Genomic DNA, 27,262 nt, shown 5'->3' with positions numbered 1-27,262 from the left:
AAAGTTTCCCTATGTGTTGCACATTTAAAGCTCATTCCCTTGCATTTTGATTGCACTATAAGCATAATCATTCTTTTAAGTCCTTTTCTCTGAGCCTTTTTCTAATTTCTCTTTTAACGCTTTTCTCCTGTCATCTGTGTGATCTAGAAAGCTTTTCTCTAAAGGTGTAGGCAAACATGTCAAATTATTTCTATGCACATAGGCTGTGGCGAACGCCAATGTAGGTTCAAAGAACCCTCTAACAATTACTATGTCATTATCTTTAGCTAATCTACTCCAATAACTAATTATAGGAACTAACAAAAACACAACATCGTAGTTAAAGTAAAAATACTGGATGTACTCCTGGTTATAAAATCGGGTTAGTAAGAGACTACAATTTATCCTGTATGTTAGAGGTAAGCTATGATAGGTGACTCCTTCCTCGACTGATGAAGGAATCTGCGTACAAACAAAGTAATTTGTGGCATCCATTGTCTCAACATACTCACTCAATAAGCAATAGAAAACATTAGAAGAAAGTTGTCCTTGTGCATTATTATCCTCATGCAAATATTTCTCATTTAACCTAAACTTTTCTAATGCCGTTAGTGCAGTAGTCATCTCAAAAGCATAAGTATGATTTGCTTCCCTTTTATCAAGAACAGACATACCCACAAAAAACACCACAAACAATGTCCCACACATAATCGCCAAACCAATGCTCATATTTTTACAGCGCCTAGCATCCCTACATTGTTGACTAGTGTTACTCATGATCTGTCAAGAATCAGAAAGCAGAAGAAACCTGAAAAAACTTGCAGCAAATCAAAAATAGACAACTCTTCTTTCAGCAGTTCAGATTCATTTCCAGGAACCTTTGTCAAAATCGGTTAGCAGCTTTGTCAAAATCAAGTTTCAAAAGTCAAATCAGGTTATCTATGTCTCTTCCGGTTACTTTCAACAGTGTCTTTCTCAAAAAATTTTCTCGGATTGTTTCAACAGTTTGGTTTATCAGTTTCCTTCCCGTGTCAAAATACTGACATAGAACTTCTCTATCAAAACAAAAAGACATAGGGGGTGATTCTGACCCCGGCGGTTCCTTACCGCCGGGGCCAGGGTCGGCGGGAGCACCGCCAACAGGCTGGCGGTGCCCCGCAGGGCATTCTGACCGCGGCGGTTCAGCCGCGGTCAGAAGAGGAAAACCGTCGGTCTCCCGCCGGTTTTCCGCTGCCCTGGGAATCCCCCATGGCGGCGCAGCTTGCTGCGCCGCCATGGGGGATTCTGACAGCCCATACCGCCATCCTGTTCCTGGCGGTTCTCCCGCCGGAAACAGGATGGCGGTATGGGTTGTCGTGGGCCCCCGTAAGAATTCTGAGCCGGCGTCCTAGTGGGAAGGGTTTTTGCACTGGGCTGGCGGGCGGCCTTTTGGCAGTTGCCCGCCAGCCCAGTGCAAAAGCAAAAATACCCTCAGCGGTCTTGCGACCGCGGAGCGGTATTTTGGAGGGGGGAAGTCTGGCGGGCGGCCTCCGCCGCCCGCCAGACTTAGAATGACCCCCGTAAACTCTTGCTGCCATTCATTTGTAGTTGCATACACCCATTCAGGACCTGCGTATCTTCGACTTGCTATTCTCTTTCTCTTCAATTTTCGATCACCATTCAGCTCTGCTTCATTTAGATCCCCTTTTCTGTGTGGTGTCTACCTCTTCCTCGATTCTTGGTTCGACAACCACTTCTTTCCCTTTCTCCACTTGCGATTCCAGCCACTTATCTCCTTTCAGTGGACCCTTTGTCAGTATTCCCTTCAGAATCAAACTTGAACCTTTTCCTTGATCTGTCGTGTTTTCTCTTGACAGACCTGCAATCAGTTCAGGAGGAGTCAGATCACACTGACTTTGATCCACCTCAACTCCTTCCCCTTCTGGGTCTGGCAATTGCTGTTTGTCTCTTAAGATCGTCTGCTTCCGGGAAAGCCCTCCTCTGACTAGGCTCTCCTGCTGCCTCAATTGAGATAGGCTTTCCGTCGCCCTCCTAGAGGTCTCCTCCCTCGTCTCTCACAGGAGTTACTGGACCGTCCTCAACGGGCTCAGATCTGGTCTCAGTTCCCCTTTGTTCTTTTTCCGGCCCTGAGACTTGTTTCACTGTTGTTGGCACTCTCAACAACGTTTCTTTATGATCCAGTGGACATGCCACTTTCTTTGTATGGCTTGCATGAATCCAGTTTGGAATTCCAGCACACTTCACAGCTGTGGTAGTTGTCATGACCACTTGATATGGTCCCTTCCAACGATGCTCCAAACTCGTCTTTCTCACGTGCTTTTGGATCACAACCCAGTCCCCAGCTCTCAGGTTGTGCCCTGGGTCATGGACCGGTGGAAGTGTGGTGGCTTCCACCTGCTGAGAAAAAGAGCGAACCACATCAGCCAGACCTTTGCAGTAATCCAAAACCAAATCATCTGTAATGTTGGCAAGTGCATTTGTTGGCACCGCTGGTAACCTCATTGCTCTGCCCATGAGGATCTCATGTGGCGACAGTCCTGTCTTCCTGTCAGGTGAGTTTCTCATTGACATCAGCACTAAATACAATGCGTCAGGCCATTTCAAATTTGTAGCTGCACACATCTTTGCAACTCTTGACTTCAATGTACCATTCATCTGTTCCAATAGTCCTGATGCTTCAGGGCGGTAACTACAATGCAACTTCTGCTCAATGTTCAATGCTGCACACAGTAATTTCATTACTTCATTATTGAAGTGATTTCCCCTATCTGATTCTAAAGAGATAGGAAACCCAAAACGCGGTATCAGTTCTTTAAGCAGTAGTAGCATTCTCCATGTAGGGTATCCTTCAATTCAATAACTAAAGATGCATGCAGTCACCAACATACATCTCAAACCTCCACACACAGGCACTTCAATAAAATCCATTTGTATTTTGCTGAATGGACCTCCAACTCTTCCAATGTGACTCAAATTAACCACTGTCCCTTTCCCTGCGTTTAGTTGTTGGCAAATGACACAACAATGGCAAACTGCTTCAGCAACTTGTCTAAACTTTGGAGTAAACCAAGCATGTTTGAACAAACAAAGCATATCATCCCTCCAAATATGTGCTTGACCATGATAGTACCTCGGCATCTGAGACAACAGAATATTTGGTAAGACCAACTGATCCTCCTCGGAAACCCACAATTTATCTTGTCTTTACACATATTCCATTTTGCTCCATGTACGTTTTTCCTCCCAATCAATATTATTCTGCACCGTTTTTAATTCTTTCAGAGTGTCAATTATTTTCAAAGCATAGCTTGTGCAAGTTTCATCTTCTTCAGGTAACAGTTCCCACTTGTCCTTGAACGATATACAGTTCAATGCGCCAAACCTTGCGACTTGATCCGCATATCCATTTCCCAATGACGCACAGTCCTGCGACTTCAGATGTGCAATGCATTTCACCACGGCAATCTTCTCAGGCATTTGAATAGCATGTAACAATTCTTTAATTCTCTCACCATTTCTCACTGATGAACCAGGAAACCTCTTTGTGACTACAATTGACCAAAATCATGAACTATTCCAAATCCATACTGGCTATCAGTATAGATCGTAACTTTTAACTGAGCAGGGACATGGCACGCTCTAGTAAGGGCCACCAGTTGCCCTACTTGGGCAGAATACACTCCTCAAAGCCAAGAAGCTTCCAAAGTGCCTGTAATTGTGGACACAGCATATCCTGTATTGTCTCTCAGACAAGAACCATCAACAAGGATAATTTGGTAATTTTCTTCCACTCAGGTATCCCTTAAGTCAGGTCTCTGTTTTGTGCACAAGTCAGTTACTTCAAGCCAATCATGCTCAACATCTTCCACTTTTTCAATTTCAGCATTTTCACTTGGAAATAAGGTTGCCGGGTTCAGCTCTGTACATCTTTTTAATGAAACATTTGGTGACCCTAAAATACTTGTTTTGTATCTAGTTAACCTCACACTAGTCAAATATTGGGTTATTGTCCTTGTCAGTAGAATCTCAATGGAGTGAGGGACTATAACAGGCTAGGGATGTCCCATCACAGTGCCCTTACACTGTGTAAGGCTTTGACCAACTGTGGCAACTGCGCGCAAACAACCGGGTAAGGCTGCTGTGACTGGGTCCAAAGTAGCTGAAAAATATGCTACTGGCAGTTCACACCTCCATGGACCTGTGTCAAGACAGACAAAGAAAATGCATCATGCTCATGACAAAACAATGTAAAAGGCTTCATGTAATCAGGAGTACCCAAAACTGGAGCCCTGCACAAACTCTCTCTCATTTCAGTGAACGCTTTCATTTCATCCTGGTCTAACACTATGGGATCAGTGACTTGCATATGAGTCAGCTTCTGCAATAGTCTTGAGATGACAGAAAAATTTGGAATCCATTGGTGACAACAACCCACCATTCCCAAAAACATCCTGACATCTCTCTGTGTAGTCAGGGAATTTATGTGCAATATTGTTGTAATCCTTTCTCTGGATATCTTCCTTGAACCCTTCTCAATCTGGTGACCCAAGTACTTCACTACTTTCTGACATTACTGCAATTTCAGCGGAGACACTATGTGACCATTCTTTCCCAAATGGTTCAACAGGGCAATCATATCATACTTGCACTTGTCCCTGGTTTTGGATGCAATCAGTAAGTCATCAATGTACTACACCAAGGTCGATTGGAAAGGCAATTCCAACTACTCCAAATTCTTTTTCAAGATCTGATTGAATATAGAAGGTGACTCTAAGTACCCTTGAGGAATTCTGCACCAGCAATAGACTCGATCCAGGAATTTGAAGCAAAACAGAAACTGGCTATCTTCATGAAGAGACACAGAAAAGAATGCCTGTGACAAGTCAATAGCAGTGAATCATTCAGCATCACATGGAATCTGGAACATTATCACAGCTGGATTTGGCACCACGGGACAACATTTGACCACAATCTCATTTATTTTTCTCAAATCCTGAACAATCTGAACCTTTCCACAGGGCTTCTTCAAACCCATTATTGGTGAGTTGCATGGACTGCTCAATACTTTTTTCAGAACCCCTTGCTTTACAAAGTCTGTAATTATCTGAGCCATTTTCATCAGAACATCTTGCGGCATGTGGTACTGTGGAAATTGGGGGAACACTGCATTCAGTTTTATAGTAACTTTGACTGGCTCCACTCCCTTTATAAAACCTACTTCTTTTCCTTTCGCATTCCACACCTTCTCCTTTAATGTTCCCTGCAAATCAGGATGGAGCTCTTTCACTGTGAACATCGGGAAAAACTCAATCAAAGGGCACTCCTCATTTGTAGTTTTACACTCTGTTTCTGGGGCTTGTTCTTCTTCATCATCACTATTCGTCTGAATCTCAATTCCATTGTTTGAGAAAGTAATTCAACATTTTGTTTTACACAACATGCCTTTTCCCATTAGGAATACCGGACTTGAATCGCAGACTAAAATGTATGCGATCCCTGAAAATTGCCAATCTCCACTTGAACTGGGTCTGTTATCTGGTTTGTCAAATACTGGTTTGCTACCCCCACAACCTGAATTGTTCTACCTGAAAGGGGCAAATTTGGAACTTCTGTACTTCTCACTGTAGAGCGTGTAGCTCCTGTGTCCACCAAGAATGAAACTATGTGACCCATAACCTTTTCCTTCACATAGGGTCCTCTCAGGGCCACTTCTAAGGAAGTCGCAAGCACACATGGCTCCTCATCTGAACTGTCACTAGTCCATTCATCATTTATTCCATTCTCACTGTGCAGCAGGAATTGGTGCACTGTGTTACTACTTCTGCTTTGCCTCTGTCCTGTGACCTGTAGAGTAAGCATCATCTGTTGTTGCTCCATCGGGGCTTGAGGTATTTGAATTTGCTGTCTGGGTACCATGGGAACCTGCTGCTGCATCGTCTGCAACTGTGACATCTGTGCACAGGCATTTGCACCTGCTGCATGGGCTGAAAATTCTGCATTTGATTCACATTGTTCTGAAAATTTGGTTTGGGACCTCTCAATCTCGGTCCTTTCACATTCTGGAATGAATTGATGTCATTACTCTGAGCAACACCTTCCTGCACCATCATTGAACACTCCTGTTTCCAATGTCCCACGGCTCCACAAATGTGACATGGCAATAGCTTCTTCATTCCCTGCACATTATTCTGAACTAATACAGTATTCAAGCCTGGACCACGATTCATATTGCCTCCACAACCTCTTCCTCTCATCTGAGGCTGAAACATCATATTTCCCTGCTTCTGCTGTGGCAACTACTATGAAAAATGTCCTTGCACTCCTGTCTGAGCTGCGTTGATCTGCATCACCATTACTTTCTCCTTCAACTTTTTCTGCTTCATCTCAATCTCATCACTATAGTATTTCACATACTGCAACACTTCATCAATCGGCTTTGCTTGCCAGCAAATCAAATTACTCTTAATCATATGGCTAATTTCATGTCCCAATCCTTCGACAAATCTGAACACAAAATGTAGCATGTCTTTCGCCTCAATTGTCACTGTACCACTGTAATGCTTGAATGCCTGATACAAACTTTCATGATACTCATGTAGCAACTCTTTTGCTTCCTGAGCTGTCCTGTCAATCCTCTGCCAAGCAACATTCTTGGGCAAAATCCTCGATTTCAGAAACTAAATCACTTTAAAGTAATATTTCATTACTTAAGGAGACCGTGCACCTGTATTCTTGTCTCTCTCTGGCTCACTTGTTGGCCAATCTACTCTCCTCTTCACTCGATCCACAAATCAGCTGGAATCACTATCTCTAGTAATGTGTTCAAGTCTTCCCTCAAACACTTCACAAGTTTCACAAACCTGTCTGTCTGCCGATACCACTCTACTAGCGTTTCTCTCAATTTTGGATAATCATTTGTAAATGATAGGATGTCACTTCTGCTCAAGGGTACGTGAACAAATTTTCCCCTGGAATCTCTCTCATTGGTAAAATTGTTACTGGATTATTATCCTGCTGCACATTTCTGGTCAGCTCTAAAGAAACCCCTTTTCTCTTGTCTCTTTTCTTTACCCATCTGCCTTCCCATTTGTCTAATGCTCCCCAGGTCTGAGCACTCTGAGCAAATTCCTGATGGTGTGTCTTCATTCCGGCAATCTCATGTTTTCAAAATCTTTCGCCTCAAAATCTGATCTGTAACTACTCTTCAAATGCTTTGTTTTCTCTATTTCAATACCGTATTTCTCTGCCAAGTCTGCTAATTTCTGATGCACCTTGCTCACCTCTCTCTAAAGTTTTGGGCACAGGTATCCAAATTCCGCTGTGTAGGATTCTAACCTATTCACCCCTATAGTTCCCTCAATGAGTTCACCCGCTTCCATGCTTAGTCTAGCACAATTCAAATACGCCTCTCCTTTAGGGGTATTCTTTGGGGTATTCTGCTTGTCTAACTGTTCAGTTAACTGCTGAGCTGTCAGTCCTTGTAATGAAATGTTAGTTGCTTTGACCGGTGGCACCTGTTGTTTAACTGCCTTCTGAGTCTGCACAGTCAATAATTTCAAGTTCTATCTAACATTAGGGGCCAGATGTAGGAAGATTCCATTTTGCCACTTGCAAATTGTGAGTCAGAGCGACTCGCAATTTGGGAGTCTCAAATTGGAATGTAGGATTGCGTCCCTGAAACCATCTGCGACTCGCAAGGGGGTTCCAAAGGCCCACCTCATTAATATTAATGACGTGGGTCGCAATTTGCGACCCCCTTGAGAGTGGCAGCATTCACAGGGATGGTGGCTTGCTGCGGACAGCAGACCACCATGTCTGTGACTGCTTTTTAATAAAGCAGTTTTTTTTTTGTAATGCAGCGTGTTTTCCTTAAAGGAAAACAAGATGCATTACAAAAACAAAAAATGAAACGTTTTTGTTTTGTTTTGTTTTTTCAGAGCAGGCAGTGGTCCATAGGACCACTGCCTGCTCTGAAAAAATGTTTCAAGCTCCATTCACAAAGGGGAAGGGGTCCCATGGGGACCCCTTCCCTTTTGCGAATGGGTTACCACCCATTTCAAATGGGTGTAAACTGCAATTGGTTTGCGACCGCGTTCGCGGTCACAAAGCAATCTGGCATTGCCCTGCGACTCGCAATTAAGAAGCGGACTCCCCTTCCTAATTGTGATTCGCAAACCCATTTTACGATTCGGTAACCAGGTTACCGAATCACAAAATGGGATTTTTGCATTGCAAAATGCAGTTTGCACGTCACAAACAGCGAAAATCGCTGTTTGCGACGTGCAACCTGTTACCTAGATCTGGCCCTTAGTCCTGTCACCGTATCTGGGAGTGCTACAAATGGACTAGGGTCTATCAATGATCTTGATCCATCAGAAGTCTGACCCACAGGAGAGACTACCTGAACATGTCCATTATGTCCTCCCCTCATTAGGTTCTGGGACATTGTTCCCAGTTCTCCTACAGTAGGTTCCTTCTGTGTAAATAATGGTACAGCTGGACCAACAGTAATAGGTAGCGATATAGCATCTGGGGCTGCCCTGGCACCTACACTCTGTGGGAGAGTAACTCCCACATTCTGATTCATCATTGGAGTTGAAGACTTTCTAGCCTCCTTACTCTAGGACGGACTGTTTTGCTTTCACTAATGACCGAGCTGCCAAAAATCTCTGGAATCCACTTCTCAGTTCAAAGAAGAGATTTATTAATATTTCACCACGAGGTTCCTCAAAGAAGATTAGTATGTTGAAAGCACACGTTTAAAAATAGTCACAGCAATTAAAGGAAAATATACCAAAATGATCCTCCACTGTAATGTACACAGCAAATATATGTATTTATATTATACTATAATGCAAAGCAAATAATGAAGTAAAAATTCATCACCGTAGGGCCTGCCAAGCTCTTCATCTTTCTCATGCCAGCAAGACGATGACCCTGTTCGACTGCAAGAAAGAGATCTCCGCCCTCACGGGACAGATGTCAGGCATCCGACATCAAGAATCCAGATTGAGGCCACTCACTCTCTGACTGTTGCACTGGGTCTTTTTATATCTTAAAAAAACAAAAGGAGCTTTCTGGAAAAACCTCCTCATTTCGTAATTCAAACATGCTGGCTAGCTTAGGTATGCTTTGAAAATAACACGTTAGGGTTTGGCCACAATCCCAAGGTGTCAAATCAAAACAAGGTCGTTCCCTGCCGTCTGAGTACATCCTTATCAACCAAAGCCCTTAGTGAGAAAAAGCACGGAAACAAGCACAGTTTCTAATGTGGAAAAGGTACGATCAGCTCTTAATATGGCAGTGTCTAATGCTACAATAAAGTCAATAGGCAGCTAAACTGAATCTGCAACTAGTGAACACTAGACAGCTAATCCAGGTGCAAAGTGGGGCAACACAAAGTCATTGGCCAAAAACACATATTTCACTACACAGACTTTTATTAGTTTTCCTAGTCGCTTTCTTTCCTTCCTTCTCATTCTCCTGTGTAATTGCCAGAAACAACTTAATCCCCTGCAAAGTCTCTATTATCCATACCGTCTAAACACAATCCCATCTAGCCTCACTAGAGTCTTTTCTGCCTTTCTCATCCTCCTCTCAAATTTCAATTGCTGTTGCTGTCTGGCTACAAGCTCCCAAATCGCTAATGCCTCAAACTGTGCTAGTCTTGGAATGGGCTTTGATTCATATAACACCATCTGTAAATGCTCCAAAACCCTCAAATTGAATCTGCCATTTGTAGGAAACGCTAAGTTCCCATCTTTCTCTGTCAATTTGCACCATTGCTTTAACCAAAGACACCTCTCTCTTCCATTACAATGTAAGCTGGTGTATTCTCTCGTGGTGTAGCCTCGCCTACACTCACTTTAATGTACGTATCTCCCCTTAGGGCACCTTTTAACACTTTGAAAAATGTAATCTTTTCTACTTTCTGTTATTCAAAATAAAATGAGGAAATTATTTTTAATCCCAAGATTCTTTTCACCTATGATCACAACCAATTGCCTCTACGGATGGCTGCTAATCCATGCGCGATCCTTCTCAATAACTGACCTATCCCAGTGCGGCTGCAATGATGTCACACTCACACATACTGCGGTTTACAAAGTCTTGCGGCTTGCCTTCCTTCACTCCAATTCACGCAAAACTAATGTAAAATATTGCAAGCACTAATAAAAAAACGAAATCAAATCTGCTGGTTTACTACAGGAAAGGTAACACAATCGCTTCAGAAACCTTACGGATTTTTCACTGATGTCTCTTCCCGCACTTACAACTACTCCTTCTTTCTCAGTCTCCCAGATTCGCAAGCAAAATTTGACCTGCAAATTTTACTCTCAACTGATCAATGGGTCTGTCCTGGTGCACATAGGACTCGCCAAATCTCAGTCGAAATTTGCTTCCACTCACTTTGAACCCACACACTGACTTGTCGACCACACCCGATCAACCTACTAACCAGACAAATTACAACATAAACCCAAGTATCTCATACACGTTTCAATATACTCCGGAGTCTTAGACCATGCAGGGTCCATAAATCAACAAGCACATGGACAATTTTTGAGCAAAAAACGTCACACACATATGAAGTTTGACAACTTCCCTACTCTCACACTGCCGAGTACACACACTCATACTACAATTTCATTTGGAGTACGCAAACCCCCTAAAACCTTCACAAACCTCACAATTCACCTGCGATTTGCATAAGCTGTGCAAGCGCAACCTATTTCACTCACTCTATCCCTAGAACACCTGGAACATTCTCAAACAACCATTACCAGGATCCAGGATCTGGAAAAGTCATTTCTGGGCTTAAGGGAACTTCATTTTCTCTCCAATTATCATCATTGAAAAACAAAACTCAAATCTCAATAATAATGAACTCTCAGAGAACCAACTCATCAAGCTGCTACCATCACTGGGAACACCTGTTACTGTGTACTGCACGGATATGGTAAGCTCCTAAGGACACAGACCATCAGTCTCTTTACCCTGTCTGTTATCACTCTGTACTGGACATCTTTGGCAAGCTTTTAAGGAGACAAACCATCAGCCTGCTACCATCTCTGTTAGCGCTCCTGACCTTAATAAATTAACTTACAAGGGGATGCGAATAGGTTGATGGACCTTTTGACTCGCAATTAAGTTGTTCTTACCATAGCTCCAGTACGTAATCAATAATCAATACACAATAATCAACAATCAATTGATAATCAATAATCAACGGAGTCAGTAATTGTCATGCACCATGACCTTTCAGTCATGAATAACCACACCTTTAGTGAAGGTTTAGAATGTTTATTTCCCTATATTAACAATGCTAAGGTCATGTAGATTAATCTCAAAATCAAATGGAACACATACAGAAACAACACTTGTTGTTCAAAGTGGCGGGAGAAATGCAATCTAATCAAAGCTTGAACTATAACGCATTCTAAAGTTATGGTGAAAATCAATAACAAACTCAGCTGCGTCAATAAAATGAAGTACATGAAGTTTAGCAGAGAAATTCACCAAACAGTTGTCCCTGTTATCATAAGTCATTAGTGAGAATACTTAACTAATGTCAAATTAGCATCAGCATGTTGGGCTTCATGCAAAACAATTCAGTAACACAAATTTGGAAAACATCTAACTATGACTCTATCAAAACAGTGCAGTTGGTACCTAGAAAGAAAAGGCAACTATGCACGGTAATCACAGTTCAGAAATATACCTATTCTCAGGGTGAATCCGCAAAGTAGAATCAGTCTTCGTCCTCTGGACATCGGTCGATCAGCAAAGCATCAGGCTTCAGCATCAGAAATTATAAAAGGGCAAAGTCATTAGGTATTAAAGTTAAGGACATCTCTAGTGAAGAGGCATAAGAAAATAATAACCTCTTGCTCAGGAAAATATGGGCAGAATGAGCCAGAATGTCCGAATGTCCCTCTTCTCTCCCTGCAGCGTTGTTATATTAAAGTTACCTAAACTATCCCCTAATTCCCTATTGGTCAGTTAAATGTATTTTTGCACTTTGTCCAATAAAACTAATATCCCATATCTATGAATTCTAATATTTCTCCGTTCTCATATTGTTGATTGGTTCATCTTACGATGTCCTCATCATCCGGCTTGTCAGGTAACAATATTGTTGCAGCTTCTACTCCAGTCAGTATCTTCATTGTTCTTGTCCTGGGAAAGTCAGTCTCACACACATTACACATAAAATGTTGCATTAGCAAGAACATCATCTCCTAGTAGTCATTTCACACAAAAAGCTTCCGTTATGAGCACATTTAAACAATACAATAGACATTTCACAGTTTAATTCACTTGGTCAGCATTTTTATTAAATGCTAAGAAATACAGCTTTACATGAGGCCTGGCAAAATAGGCCACGACATTCGCTAAGTTAAGGCCTACACTTAATAAAGCTAAAGATAAATTCATATCCCTTAATATGACATAGTACTGTATTAGTCCAACATATATTCAATATTTCATACTTATTTAATCATTGATTAGTACACTTTGTTAACACTGGTGGACATTCTTTGTGATCACATTTTCAAATGCATGCCTTATTTTTCTATGTTATTTCATTTTCTACAAAGCCGTATTATTCAAAATACATAAACACTCATTAATAATTTTTATTAACACCTGCGCTAGCATAAGTCACCCTTAAGGTAGGCCCAAGGCAGCCCCATGGACATGGTGCAATGTAGTTGAAGGTTAGGACATGTACTGGTGTGCTTCACATGGCCTGATAGTCAAATACTGCTAAATCGGGTTTTCACTATTGCAATATCTATCTCTCCCATGGGGTAACATAGTGATTGCCTTGAAATAACTTTTAAGTGTAATTTCCCATTGGGAGCAGATAGAGATATGGAGTTTGGGGGTCTCTCAACTCACATATTAAAAATACATCTTTTGGTGAAGTTGGTTTTTAAATTGTGAGTTCGATAATGACTATTTTAGAAAGTAGGCGTTTACTTGCTTAACCATTCTGTACCTCTGCTTGTCTGTGGAATACACATCTGGGTCAGGATGACAGCTGGGCTGTTTGTGAATTCACTCTAGATAGTCAAACAAATGGAGCTAAGGTATCCCCTGCATATCCTGATGGATCTTCCTGGGCTAGATTGGTTGTAGGAGTTGACACCTGCACCTGAATAGGGCTGCACCTGTCCTGACACAAAGCAATCTCCAACCTCCTGGATTGTGTCTGGGGCCAGGGCAGGAAATCTAGGATCTGTGCTTTACAAATGCTTTTCTTTGAAGTTTGCCTACTTCAAAAACAGAAATGGATATAAATACTGGACCTCTAACCCCACAAAGTTAGAACACCTCTGGACTTAGGACATTCTGCCAGGAAGAAGAGCTAGATTCCATAAGAGGGACTGCAACTCTTTATATTGCTTTGTTCTGCTGGCCTGCTGATTGCTCCTTCTGTCCTGGAAGTGAAAGGACTGGACTTTACTTTCAATATCCTGCTATCTAAAGTTCTCCAGGGGCTTGAACTGAGCTTGCCTTCTCTTACAAAGTCTCAGGGACATCAAAAACTTCATCTGCCAGCACCTGGGCTCTTCTGCTGAGAGTCCTGGCTTGCCAAGTGGTGCTAACTACAGTCCCTGGGCCCTTGGAAGTATAAGCTGGTGACCTGCAGGAGAGAATCCATGCACCGATGTGAAGCATCAGAAAAATTGACGTAGGGCCTGTCTCACAGCTGCAGAATCAATGCAGCACCTGTTTCACTGTGGCTCCATCAACACAGCGCATATGGATTTTCCATGCATCATCCCTGGGGCGTCAATTTCTCATCGGCCCACACCACAATAAAGAACCAAGGCTGCATGTCCAGAAATCAACGTATCACATTTCCTGTGAGAAAAGAATAGATGCATCACCTCCCCTGCCAGTAAGGAACCCACGCATCACCTCTCCTGTGAGGAGAGAATCAACACATCACATCACCCTTCCCTTTGCTTTTTTCTGTGCCTCACCTCCCTTTGGGTCTGCATCCTCTTTGTTTTGGACACATCCTAGGTACTTTGTGCTCAAAAGATACAACAGTTAATTCCTATGGAGTAAGAATAAATGAAACCTTCAAAAAGTGAAATCTTTACTTGTGTATGTTGTATTTTTGTCTCTTTCATCTTGTTTTATTCAGATAAATATTGCCTATTTTCCTAAACTGGTGTGGAGTACTTTTGTGGTGTTTTCACTGTATTATTGTATCTGTACAAATATTTTACACATTGCCTCTGAGATAAGCCTGACTGCTCGTGCCAAACTACCAAGGGAGTGAGCACGGGTTATCTTAGCTGTGTGGCTCCCTTACCCTGACTAGAGTGAGGGTCCCTACTTGGACAGGGTGCAAGCCATTGCCAACTAGAAACCCCATTGATAACATATATATATATGTAACCTTAACTTTTACCCCAGCCATGCACTGCTTATGATCCCACATATTGCATCACTCATGACATTTTTTAGAGAACAGTATGAATGACATAGCTGATGACATCTAAAATTTCATCATTGATGACATAAAATGATGACATCTCAAATGACAATTTTTATGACATTAGTAATGATATCACTTATAGCTTTAGTCAGCTGTACTAAAACTCAGTTCATTTAACCATAAGTCAATTACTTTTAAGTAAATCATTATTTACTAAGGCCCTAAATGGAAGGTGGCCCATACAATCCGACCCATGCATAAATCCAGTTACTCACAGGTTGGACTTACAAATTGTTAGTTATTTAACACATCAGATATTTATCAGATTTGTCAAAAAACGACTCAATCTTCATTGAATTTCAGCATGTGAAACCTGTCAAAATTTTACAGGAAAAAACATGCAGTATTTGCCTTACCATTTTGATTTTGGAGCGTAAAACTCCGAAATCCACATGTAAAGCCTCAACAATTCATAATAGGCGGTGTTAGACCTGACAGCCTTAGGGTGGTCACCCCTAACTTTTTGCCTGCCTCCCTCCACTGTTTGGACACTGTTTTTGCTGGGTTTTAGACTCTGGGCACTTTACCACTGCTAACCAGTGCTAAAGTGCATATGCTCTCTCCCTTTAAACATGGTAACCTTGGATCATACCTGATTGGACTATTTAATTTACTTATAAGTCCCTAGTAATGAGCACTATATGTGCCTAGGGCCAGTAGATTAAATGTTACTAGTGGGCCTGCAGCACTGGTTGTGCCACCCACTTAAGTAGCCCCTTCACCTTGTCTCAGGCCTGCCATTGCAAGGCCTGTGTGTGCAGTTTTACTGTCACCTCGACTTGGCATTTAAAAGTACTTGCCAAGCCTAAACCTCCCCTTTCTCCACATATAAGTCACCTCTAATGTGTGCCCTTGGTAACCCCTAGAGCAGGGTGCTGTTTGGGTGAAAGGCAGGACATGTACCTGTGTAGTTTACATGTCCTGGTAGTGTACAACTCCTAAATTCGTTTTTACACTACTGTGAGGCCTGCTCCCTTCATAGGCTAACATTGGGGTTGCCCTCATACAGTATTGAAGTGGTAGCTGCTGATCTGAAAGGAGTAGGAAGGTCATATTTAGTATGGTCAGAATGGTAATACCAAAACCTGCTGACTGGTGAAGTTGAATTTAGTATTACTATTCTAGAAATGCCACTTTTAGAAAGTGAGCATTTCTTTGCACTTAAATCTTTCTGTGCCTTACAATCCACGTCTGGCTGGGCTTAGTTGACAGCTCCTTGTGCATTCACTCAGACACACCCCAAACACAGGGTACTCAGCCTCACTTGCATACATCTGCATTTTGAATGTGTCTTCCTGGGCTGGGAGGGTGGAGGGCCTGCTCTCGCACAAAGGACTGCCACACCCCCTACTGGGTCCCTGGCAGACAGGATTGAACTGAAAGGGGACCTGGTGCACTTCTTAGCCACTGTTTGAAGTCTCCCCCAATTCAAAGCACATTTGGGTATAAAACAGGGCCTCTGCCCTACCTCATCAGACACTTGCTGGAGAAGAAACCTGACCCAGAACCTGCATCCTACGAAGAAGAACTGCCTGGCTGCCTAAAGGACTCACCTGACTGCTTTCTACAAAGAACTGCTGCCTTGCTGTTGCCCTGCTGCCTTGCTGAACTCTTGTCTGGCTGTAAAAGTGCTCTCCAAGGGCTTGGATAGAGCTTGCCTCCTGTTCCCTGAAGTCTCAGGACCAAAAAGACTTCTCTTTTTCATTTGGATTCTTCGTGCGGCGAAGATTTCGACGCACAGCTTGCTCCGCGGCGAGAAAATCACCGCACACAGATGCTGATCGACGCGACACCTTCGGGGCAACCGGAACTTTGACGCACGGCCTCGCAAGTATAGTGCCGCCCGACTTCCAGAGGGGAAATCGACGCGACACCTGCCGTGAGAACGAGAATTCCACGCAAAGCCTCCCGGAACGACGCACAGCCGGAAAACAAGCCGAAGAATCCACGCACAGACCCCAGGACATCTGGTAATCCTGCGACCCACAGAAAGAGACCTTCCGCATGCTGGAAAATGACGCACGACTTCCCCGCGTGAAAAATAACGACGCAAGTCCGTGTGTGCATGGGAGAAATCGACGCACACACCATTTTTCCACGTATCTCTTCTTCTGCGGCCCTTTGTGGAGATTTTACACTGTAAACCAGGTACTTTGTTCTTGAAGGAGACTTTGGGGGTGATTCTGACCGCGGCGGACGGCGGTCGCCGCCCGCCACGCGGTTCCCGCCGAAAGTCCGCCTGCCAGCCCAGCGGGAAACACCCTTCCCACGAGGACGCCGGCTCAGAATTGAGCCGGCGGTGTGGGAAGGTGCGATGGGTGCAGTTGCACCCGTCGCGAATTTCAGTGTCTGCTAGGCAGACACTGAAATTCCTTTTGGGGCCCTCTTACGGGGGCCCCTGCAGTGCCCATGCCATTGGCATGGGCACTGCAGGGGCCCCCAGGGGCCCCGCGGCACCCCCTACCGCCATCCTGTTCCCGGCGGGAGAACCGCCAGGAACTGGATGGCGGTAGGGGGTGTCAGAATCCCCATGGCGGCGGAGCGCGCTCCGCCGCCATGGAGGATTCTCAAGGGCAGCGGAAAGTCGGCGGGACACCGCCGACTTTCCGTTTCTGGCCGCGGCTGAACCGCCGCGGTCAGAATGCCCAGCGGTGCACCGCCAGCCTGTTGGCGGTGCTACCGCCGACCTCCGCCATGGCGGTAATTACCGCCAGGGTCAGAATGACCCCCTTTGTTTGCTTTTTAAAGACTTAAGATACTTAATATAACTTTTCAGTGATATCGCTTCAATTTCACATTGCATCTTCATTAGTTTTGATCTACAATTATCCAGATAAATATTCTATATTTTTGTGGTGCTATATGGTGTTATTGTATGATTTATTGCACAAATACTTTACACATTGCCTTCTGAGTTAAGCCTAACTGCTTGTGCCAAGCTACCAGAGGGTGGGCACAGGATAATTTTGGATTGTGTGTGACTTACCCTGACTAGAGTGAGGGTTCTTGCTTGGACAGAGGGTAACCTGACTGCCAATCAAAAACCCCATTTCTAACAGGTGGTATATATCACACTCGATAAATAAAGTACCCTGCGGTATAGTTATTTATCAAGTGCAGTAAATACCACCTATACTCTTAATTAGGACTAAGATTCTCATTACGACTTTGGCGGTCTAAGCAGAAGACCGTCGTCTGTGCGTGGGCCAATAGACCGCCGGTTGTATTACAAGTCACAAACTGCAGACCGGCCAAAATCAACCAAAAATATCACATCGTCGTCCTGACCGAGAGCGGGAGAGAGGGTCACTCTGGCAACATCCCGCTCTCCAAATTACGACCCAAAAATCAGCACAGCGGCATTTCAATGGCAGTAATCCTTTGGCAGTCCTAACCACCGCGGTCAAAAACTCAACTCTACCAAAACACAACACCACATTGGACAGTACGAATACCCCACACATGACACACACACCACACACACCTGATCAATGCACTATAAAACACACCCCCACACATACCCACAACCCCTTGCATCCTGAATCTTACACAGGGAAACAGAAGAACACACAAATAGTAGGCACTGCACCTGGATACCATAGGCACCACAACACCTAATGCAGCACGTTACACAACTGTACCCCTGCACACAACAAACACATCGCCACTGCACACAACCACCATATATCACAAGCACACCGAACTACACAACACTACTGCACCAAACAGCACACTCCGCACCCCTTCACATTACACACCCCACCACCCAGAACGCATCCACCATGTCACGACAGAAACACCAATGATTCATAGATGAGGAGTTGAGGGTCATGGTAGACAAAATCATCAGAGTAGACTACAACTGTTTGGAGGTCCAGCATACATCCATAGCCAGGAAAACTGAATAATGGCAGAGGATTGTCGACAGGTTGAACTCAGTGGGACCCTATCCATGCATAAGGGAGGACCTCAGGAAGAGGTGGCACGATGTACAGAGGAAGGGCCGGTCCATGGCGGCAAGACACCAATAGCCATCAACAAGACTGTTGGTGGATCCCCACCTGCTCCCGCAGAGTTAACATTGTGGGAGAAGAAGGTCTTGGCCATCCTGCACCCAGAGGGCCTGACTAAAATACCAGGAGGACTGGACTCTGGTAAGTCAACAACACTCCTCGGGCACCATGTACTCCTGCACAGCATGTACCCCCACCACCTTTACACCCCCTCACAGCACCCTTACGTGCAACAATCCACCCTGAACCCGATACCCGCCCTTGAATGCCACACTTCCCCACTACCACTAATCCCACACAGGCCTACTAAGTGCACGGATAGCTCCCACTGTAGTAAATACTACAACTACCACAAGGCAACACTCCCCACCCTTGTATAACTGCCAATTCAACTCCACATTAGGACATCTGCACGTACAACCACGTCACACCCTTCACCTACAGGATAATACACTTTCTCTCCATCCACAGGTATTCATACTACTGCCACCCAGCAGAGGATGCCAGAGACAGACAGTCAGCCCCTGGAAGTAGGCCCAATTGAGGACTACAACTATGGATGTCTTGAAGGGGACGCCTCACCTGGCCCATCTGGGATGACTGGTCAGTCTACCACCACCAGCCTCACCCTGCCCACATCTGAGTCCCCAACCTCTGTGGCTATTACAACACAGGGAACCCCTCCTCCCCAAAGCTGAGTCTTAAGGACAGATCGATCTACAGCGTGCCCCACAGTACAGGGACCTGAGTCCACCCCTAACATCCAAGACAATGAAGGTCCTGCTGTCAGTTGGGGTGGGCACACTTTGCCAGGGCCACAGGCACAGGGGGCAAAGAGCAGTGGGAGGGCAATTGTGGGTCAAGGGATGAGGCACCAATAGGACACGGCTGGCCAGGTGGCAATCTCCAAAGTCTTGGGACTATACCAGCAATCCCAGGATAGAATGGGTCGTTTGTGGGGTGCTCACTGAATTTACCAGCATCCTGGGTGCATCTTCCACCCTCCAGCAGGCCCCTAGTAATAGCCAATCAACACCTGTGCCATCTACATTTGCACAGCTACTGCAATGAAGGCCCAGCCCGAGGACCCGCAGGCTATGAGCACCCCTGCCCCTGCAGCTGAGGATGTCCCACGCAAACAAGGACATCTATCCAGGCATCCCGCAGGACCTGAGGCCAAGACCAAAAACACCGCCAGGAAGTGATCTCTCTCCTGAACATTATTGCTTGTGTGCCACTGAGACACCCAGTTGACTGTCCACTTCCAAAACTTCATTTCCCCTTGGCCCTTGGAGACTGGACCTGTGAATCCGAGAGCTGGGTCACCTACTCTATTGCTTTCAAACCCCATGATCCCACTCCTCAGCAAATGCACATTGAATCACAATAAACACATTTCAGCACAGTAACCATGCAACATGGGGAACCCTATGCTGACATCATGCCATGCCAACAGCAAGTACCACATGGCTTTGGCAGTATACCAGTTACACCTCCCCTGATTGTAAGTCAGCATCACATCAAAATGCTTAACACGGACGGATGTAGTGCACTCATATCCCATATTCCCTGATGCAAAACACAAAGAGGGACAGTGTCACTAGGCAGACAGAGTTAGAGGACCCATTAACTTTAGATCATGCATATCTGGCTTTCATTGGAAGAGCTGCCGATCAACTTAGTCCTAGAGTCAGCTGCATCCTCCTCATCTGCCTCCTCACCAGTTCCAGATTCATCAGCCTGAGCCACTAGTCCATCTGCCACCTCCTCATCCAACAGTGGAGTGTGTCTTCTCAGGGAAAGATTGTGTAGCATGCAACATGGTACAATGATTTGGCAGACTTTCTGTGGTCTGTACTGTAGGGTACAACCGGACACATGTAGGCATCTGAATCCTGCTTTCAGTTGCTCAAATGTCCTCTCGATTACACTGCTCATATGGCCGTGAGCCTCATTCTAATTGTTCTCCCCATCTGTTGTAGGGTGCTTCATTGGTGTCAGGAGCCAGGGCAGGTTGGGGTACCCGGAGTAACATGTGTGCACAAAGGTACAAATCATTAGGGCATAGAGCTGACTGTGAAGTGAAGTAGCACATACTTTAGACATAGATAATGGTACACTTACTGATGAGCCAGGCCCTCTCTCTCTGTAGGTCTGACATCCTTTGTGGAACACTGCTGTTTCTCAAGATGTAAGAATCATGGACAGATCCAGGATACTTTGCTGTCACATGGCACATGTATTGGTCGGCAAGACACACCACCTGCACATTGATGGAATAGTGATTCTTCCTGTAGACTTGCTCATTGGCCCTGGGAGGAACTAAGGCAATGTGGGTGCCATCAATGGCCCCTATTACAGGTGGAATGTGCACCATGTCATAAAAGGCAGATTTCACAGTTTACAGATCAGCATGTTGTGGGAACCTGATGTAGCTGTGCAAGTGCTTGAGTAAGGCATCCAGCACATTCTGTAACACAAAACTGAACATCAGCTGTGACATTCCTGAAGCCAGTCCCACTGTCACCTGAAAAGATCCTTAGGCGAGGCAATGCAGGACAGATAACACCTGTACTGTTGGTGGGATGGTATGTGGATTACGTATGGCTGGCATGAGATCCGGCTCTAACTAGGTGAACAGTCCACTGATGGTCTGACGGTTTAGATGATACATCTGTATAATAATGTGTCTTTCTTCCATAGTAGCAGGGTTGACTAGGGGCTGGTAGACTGGTGCATTTCTCAATCTCTCCATTGGATGGTATCAAGGCAAAGGACAGAACACATTTCCAGACATCTATTACACTGTTGTTAGTAAAGTACGCCATAGAAGTGGAAAACAGGACAATTCATGTAAGGTAATTGAAAGCTGACACAGGGAAACAGTTATTCACAAACTCCACAACTGGGACGTCCTGGCTGTCAATACCATGTCTATGCTTGTCGCTAGGGGTCTGTACAGAGAAGAAAGTCTGACATAGCAAACTCGTCCCTCAGTCAGATCCACTTTTCAAATGTCCACATATTGAAATGATTTTATATCAGACATTTTGGCAAGTGACACTCACTTCACTAGTGAGTTCACATCAGTTGACATCATGCATCAAGCAACTAGTGAATGACTGCTCCTGTCCCACCCCATGATGCGCCTAAGCACCATGTCTCCCTGCCTCAAACCAGACCGTCTACCTCTCAGTCCTCCCATGCCCCGCCCCCTGCAAAGAAACCACCCCCTCCAAAGCCTAAGATCCCTACTCCTATCCAAAATCAAAACCCCCTCCCCTACAATAAAAATGTAAGTCTAAACCCCCCTTCCCAAACCTAAACCCAAGGATTCCCCTTCCAAGCCCCCACTACTGCCCCCGAGGTGACTGCCTTCCCCATTGATGCCCCTGCCATGTGTAGGCCAATTTGCAGTCAGGAGTAAAGTTGGGGCATGTGACTGTGCCCAATGTGCGTGGACACTTAAGACATTCAGACTGGTCAGTGACCATACCTGTAGATAGTTTTAATTATTTATTTAGCTGTTAATGTCAAGTTTGAGAAATTGTCCTGGAATTCCTTCGACAAGGTTGTGTTATATCTGTGTACTTTGATGTTTGTGTTGTATGTTTATGGGATGTATGTATGTTTCTGCATGCCCTGGGTTGATGACTTGTGCCATGTGCTTGTTGTGATGTGTTGTTATGGTTATGTGTGGCATTGTTCGGTTGTGGTGTGTGCATCCGTGTGTATAGTGATGCATCCGTGATGTCCGTTGGTGGGACGTGGTGTGTCTCTTGCGACCTTGTTTTCATGTCTGTACTTTTTATATGATTTGTGTGTTGTTGCTACGTATTGCTGCCAGTATGTGTTGTCAGGTGGAATTGTTAGATGTGTCTTTCTGACAATGCGTTTGTGATGCTGATGTCATTGTGTGATTGTGGGGTGTTGTGTATGGATGTGTTTGACAGTGGAGGTGATGTGAGTGTGCAGTGTGCTGCGTGAATGGCATGTGCCTGTGTGGTGTGTGTATTTGGTGTATATGTTTGTGTGTGTGTGTGTCTGTAGATGTGTGTGTTGATACGGGCATTTGTTTGCGTGTGTGTGGCTGTCGCTGTGCATGCAGGGTGTGTGTGTTGTGTGTGGGTGTGTAATACTGCCCTTCACTACAGTGTGTGCTAGGTGGGGGTAATTACAGTTGTCATCTTCATCATCATCGCAGGTCTTGGTGGTGTATGGGGAGATATAGAAATGAGAAGACTTCCAGAGTTCAGCTTCCATGGCGGCCACGGATGCGTCTGTGTACCTAGAGGTGAGTGTCTGCTTTTATGCTACCAGTTCCCACCAAGCTTTTTGTGGCGGTTGCACTGCGCCAGGAATCCTGCCGTCTGCTGACTCGTAACATGGTGGGCAGTGAATTGGTCCCCGCCACCCTGGACATGGCTACACACGTCGCCGGGGGTCGTAATATGGTGGTCTGTACCGCCAGACTGGCGTGTGATCTGGCAACAGCCAAACTCGTAATGATGGCCCAGGTGTCTGGCCTAAACTACTGTTATAAGTAATGATTACCTAACTAGAAAACTTAATGAAGTTTTCACCTGTAACCATAACTGCATTTGAACTGTTTTTTTCTTCAGTGAATTTCAGAGGCATTTTCAAACATATATGTTGTCTCATATGCCAAGTTGGCTGTAAATTGACATTTTCATCTGGGCTTTTGAAGCAGTTGATTTTGCTACATGCAGATACCTGGATTCAAATGAGGCTGGGAGGGGGTGATCATTTGACAAGAAGTATTCCAACTACTAAGCGACTGAAATAAGGTTGCGTGTGATCCTCAACCTTGTTCAATCTGTTTATGCCAAATCTGCCAGCTGAATTGTACAAGTGTAATTCTCATGCCCCTCAGATGGGTGAGATGGTCCTTTCAAATTTATCATACGCTGACAATCAGGTGCTTATTAGTGGAACCCCAGTTGGCCTTCAAAGTTTGCTTGACACTACCCAATGTTACTGGGTCAAAAACGGGCTGAAGATAAACTTAGATAAAACTAAAGTCATGCAGCTAAACCAAAGAAATTTCAACCAACAATGGCTAGAAACAGTTAGTGAATATGAATACTTGGGGGTTATAATAGATAGTAAAGGCATGTTCACTGTCCATAGAGACATTAAAAAGAAGAGGAATTGATAAGGCAGTAGCTCTGAAAAAACACTGGTTTAAAATTGCGGGATAAAGTCTTAACCCACTGACTCAGGTGATACATACAGAGCTCATTCCAACTATCACCAATGGGAGAGAATGTATGAGAGGTAGGGATGCCAGCATGCTGAATGGTGTAGTAACAAAAGAACTCTGAATGATCTTCAACTTACCAAATTATACTTCACCAATGTAAAAAAGACTGGAATTTGGCATGCAGTCACAGCAAGCTATGCACAGAGGTACTTACGTCAAAGGCTGGTGCAAGATCAAGAGAGCTGATCTAGGTTCTCTAAATTCTCACTCATGGAACGCATAATTGGTCAATAACAGAGGTAAAGCACATGGTTACTCATAAGAGTCAATAGTCAACTGGGACATCAGGATCTCTGGGAGGCCTCAGGGACATCTAACAATTTTAAGCAGCTTATTAATAAAGCTGTCAAAAGGGTCTCTTTAGCAGAAGACAAAGCAGTGCTATCAGGAGGGGTGCATGGAGGGTGGACTCTACACGTCTACCCTAATACAGCTCCACAATCATATTTAGGCATAGGATTCGCTTAAAAACATTAAGACAATTATCTCTGGTATCAGTTCAGTGTGTTCCCTATTTTGTATCACCTACCTCATGGAACCTCCTACAGACAACTACTAGTTTCTGACTGTGTGGGACAGCAAAAGAGGATGTGGCCCTTTTTTCTGCAGGAAGGGTTTACAAGCAATGCCAACATTGCAGGTTGATTCCTACTGCCCACACAGCATTATAAGGTTCAACGTTCATTTAAATCTAACAAACCTTTGGCTGCTAAAAGCTGGCCCAGCTTGTGCTAAACCATCCTAGAATGCCCTCACTTGCTGGCCATACAATGAGTTCACAAGCTGCTGACTTTGCTCGTTGGCCTGTGCCCCACATTGAATTTTACATGCTTACGGCACTTTAACTTTAGTAACGTTAACTGCTAAAAGTAGGATTTACCTCAATAACCTATTTTTGACTGATTTATTGGTATGAATTTTATATTGTCATGATTGACTTTTTATATAACATTGAACTACAAAATGGATTTTAATCAGGATGACTAATTTGAGTAATTGAATCTTACTTTTCTCGTTTTTCTTTTTTAATTATTGCCAAGGTTTTAATTAATTGTGCAAGTAAGATTTACTTACTTAGTTACATTAAACATTCCTTTTTCCAGTGAATTCCCAAGTTTTCTTTTTTAGCTTATTCCACTTGGATCTGTTTTTTAGAACTCAATGTTTACAGCTAATCATCAATGCTCAAGGACTTCAGCTGTGCACAGTAAGGGGTGGCTACAGGCCCTGTGTTTAACCTGCTGTGGGCAATTAATCCATGTAGCATATGGCCTTTAGCCATGAGAGGTTGGCTGTAGAGCTTGAACTATGGCCAGACTATGCTCCCAACCATTTGGGTGCCCATGGAGTGTTGGGGGCAAGGCTTGGCCACAACAGACATTGTACAGCAGTAGTTCGTCTCCTTGCAGCCATCCACCATGCAGAGGGTTGAATACTGTGAACTGTGGTGATTCGCCACTAAGGGGTGGTTGGGCTTATGATCTGGCTGGAGACCCTGCAGCCAACCCCTCTATGCATAGGCAAAGGTTGTGTGTAGCGGGGTTGTAGCTGTTAGATCTGTCACCCTTAATGTGGCCTTCCCCCATATTTTTTCCTGCCTACCTCCTCTTTTTGATGTATCTCAAAAGCTGGCCCTAGGACATGCTGCTAAAGTACATATGCTTCTCCCCAGACATGGTAACATTGGTGTATATAATTGTTATATTTAATTTACTTGTAAGCCCCTCATAAAGTGGTATACCATATAGCCAGGCCCTGTTAATTAAATAATACTAGTGGACCTGCAGCTCTGATTATGCTACCCACACACATAGCATTTCAAACCTGTTTCAGGTCTGCCATTGCAGGGCCAGTGTGTGCAGTTTACCTCCTCTTCTCCTTGGCATTTTGAAAATACTTGCCAAGGATTACACCCCCATTTTATTACACAGAAGTCACCCCTAAGTTAGGCCCTAGGTAGCCCTAAGGGCAAGGTACTGTCTAAGTAAAAAGCAGGACATGGACTTTTAAGTTTTCCAGGTCTGGTAGTGACACACAGTCAGATTAGTTTTTTCACTACTATGAGACCTACTCCCCTCACAGGTGAGCATTGAGAATTACTTAACACACTTTTAAGTTGTCATTTCTGATTAGAAAGGAGAAGCTTCATCATGTTCCATATCTTTGGAATGGTAATGATAAATCCTCCTTAATGGTAAAGCTGTATTTACAATTAATATTTTAGAAATGCCACTTTTGGACATTTCTCTGCTCATACTGCTCTGTGTGCCTTGTCTCCAATACATGTCTGGGGTGGGTGACAGCTACACTTTGTGCATTCCCTCTAGACAGCCACAAACACAGGAAGGGTGGGTGTGGCAAATAACTCATCTGCATTCATCTGCATTTTTCTATATCTCTCTGGACAGGAAGATTGACGGGGACTTGATACTTACCCCTGAATAGGCAGTGTCCTGTGTCCCACACAAACCAGGGTTAGGACGAAAAGGTGACCTGTGCACTTCAAGGGCCTGCTTTGCAGTCACCCTCACTTCAAATGCACATCTGGGCATAAGTACTGGGCCTCTGACCCTACTAAGATAGTACATTGCTGGACCTTTAAAGAACTCAGCCAGGAGTAGGGACTGTTGAGCTACAAGGATTGCCAATCTGCTGGACTGCTGCCCTGGAAGAGCTGTTTTCAGCTTTGTTGAGCTGAGCATTGCTTTGCTGAGCTGCCCTGATGCCAGCTGATCTCTGCCCTGCTGAGTACAAGTACTGAAAACCATCTCACTCAAACCCAGAGTGATTTCAAGGGCTTGCTGGCTTGACCCTTGTTAGAAATGGGGTCTTTGGTTGGCAGTCAGGTTACCCCCTGTCCAAGCAAGGACCCTCACTCTAGTCAGAGTAAGTCACACACAATCCAAATTATCCTGTGCCCACCCTCTGGTAGCTTGGCACTGATCAGTCAGGCGTAACTTAGAAGGCATTGTGTAAAGTATTTCTGCAACAAATCATACAATAACATAATATAGCACCACAAACATACACCACACAGTGTTTAGAAAAATATATCATATTTATCTGGATATTTGCAGGTCAAAACGATAAAATATGCAATTAGAAAATGTAAAGATATAACTGGAAAGTGATATAAAGTGTCTCAAGTCTTTTAAAAGCAAACAAAGGGGGTCATTCTGACCTCGGTGGTAAAAGTCGCTTACCGCCGGCCAGAAGGCCGTCATAACACCGCCGCGGCCGCTGTAAACCGCCACGGTCATTCTGACCCGCAACTGCCAAACCGCTGAAAACCCGACATCCTCAATAATACGCCACACCAAAGGTCAGCGAAAAAATGGCGCTGACCAAACCTCCACCGGCACGCCAACAGAAATACGCCCATACCATTCCGACCCACAAATCCACGCGGCGGTCTTTCAAACGTGGTATTCCATTGGCGGTACACACCGCCGCGGTCAAAATACA

The sequence above is a fragment of the Pleurodeles waltl genome, chromosome 2_2 (genome assembly GCF_031143425.1).
Source record: "Pleurodeles waltl isolate 20211129_DDA chromosome 2_2, aPleWal1.hap1.20221129, whole genome shotgun sequence".
Taxonomy (NCBI): Eukaryota; Metazoa; Chordata; class Amphibia; order Caudata; family Salamandridae; genus Pleurodeles; species Pleurodeles waltl.
The sequence above is the reverse complement of the archived record's forward strand: the minus strand, read 5'-3'. Positions refer to the sequence as shown.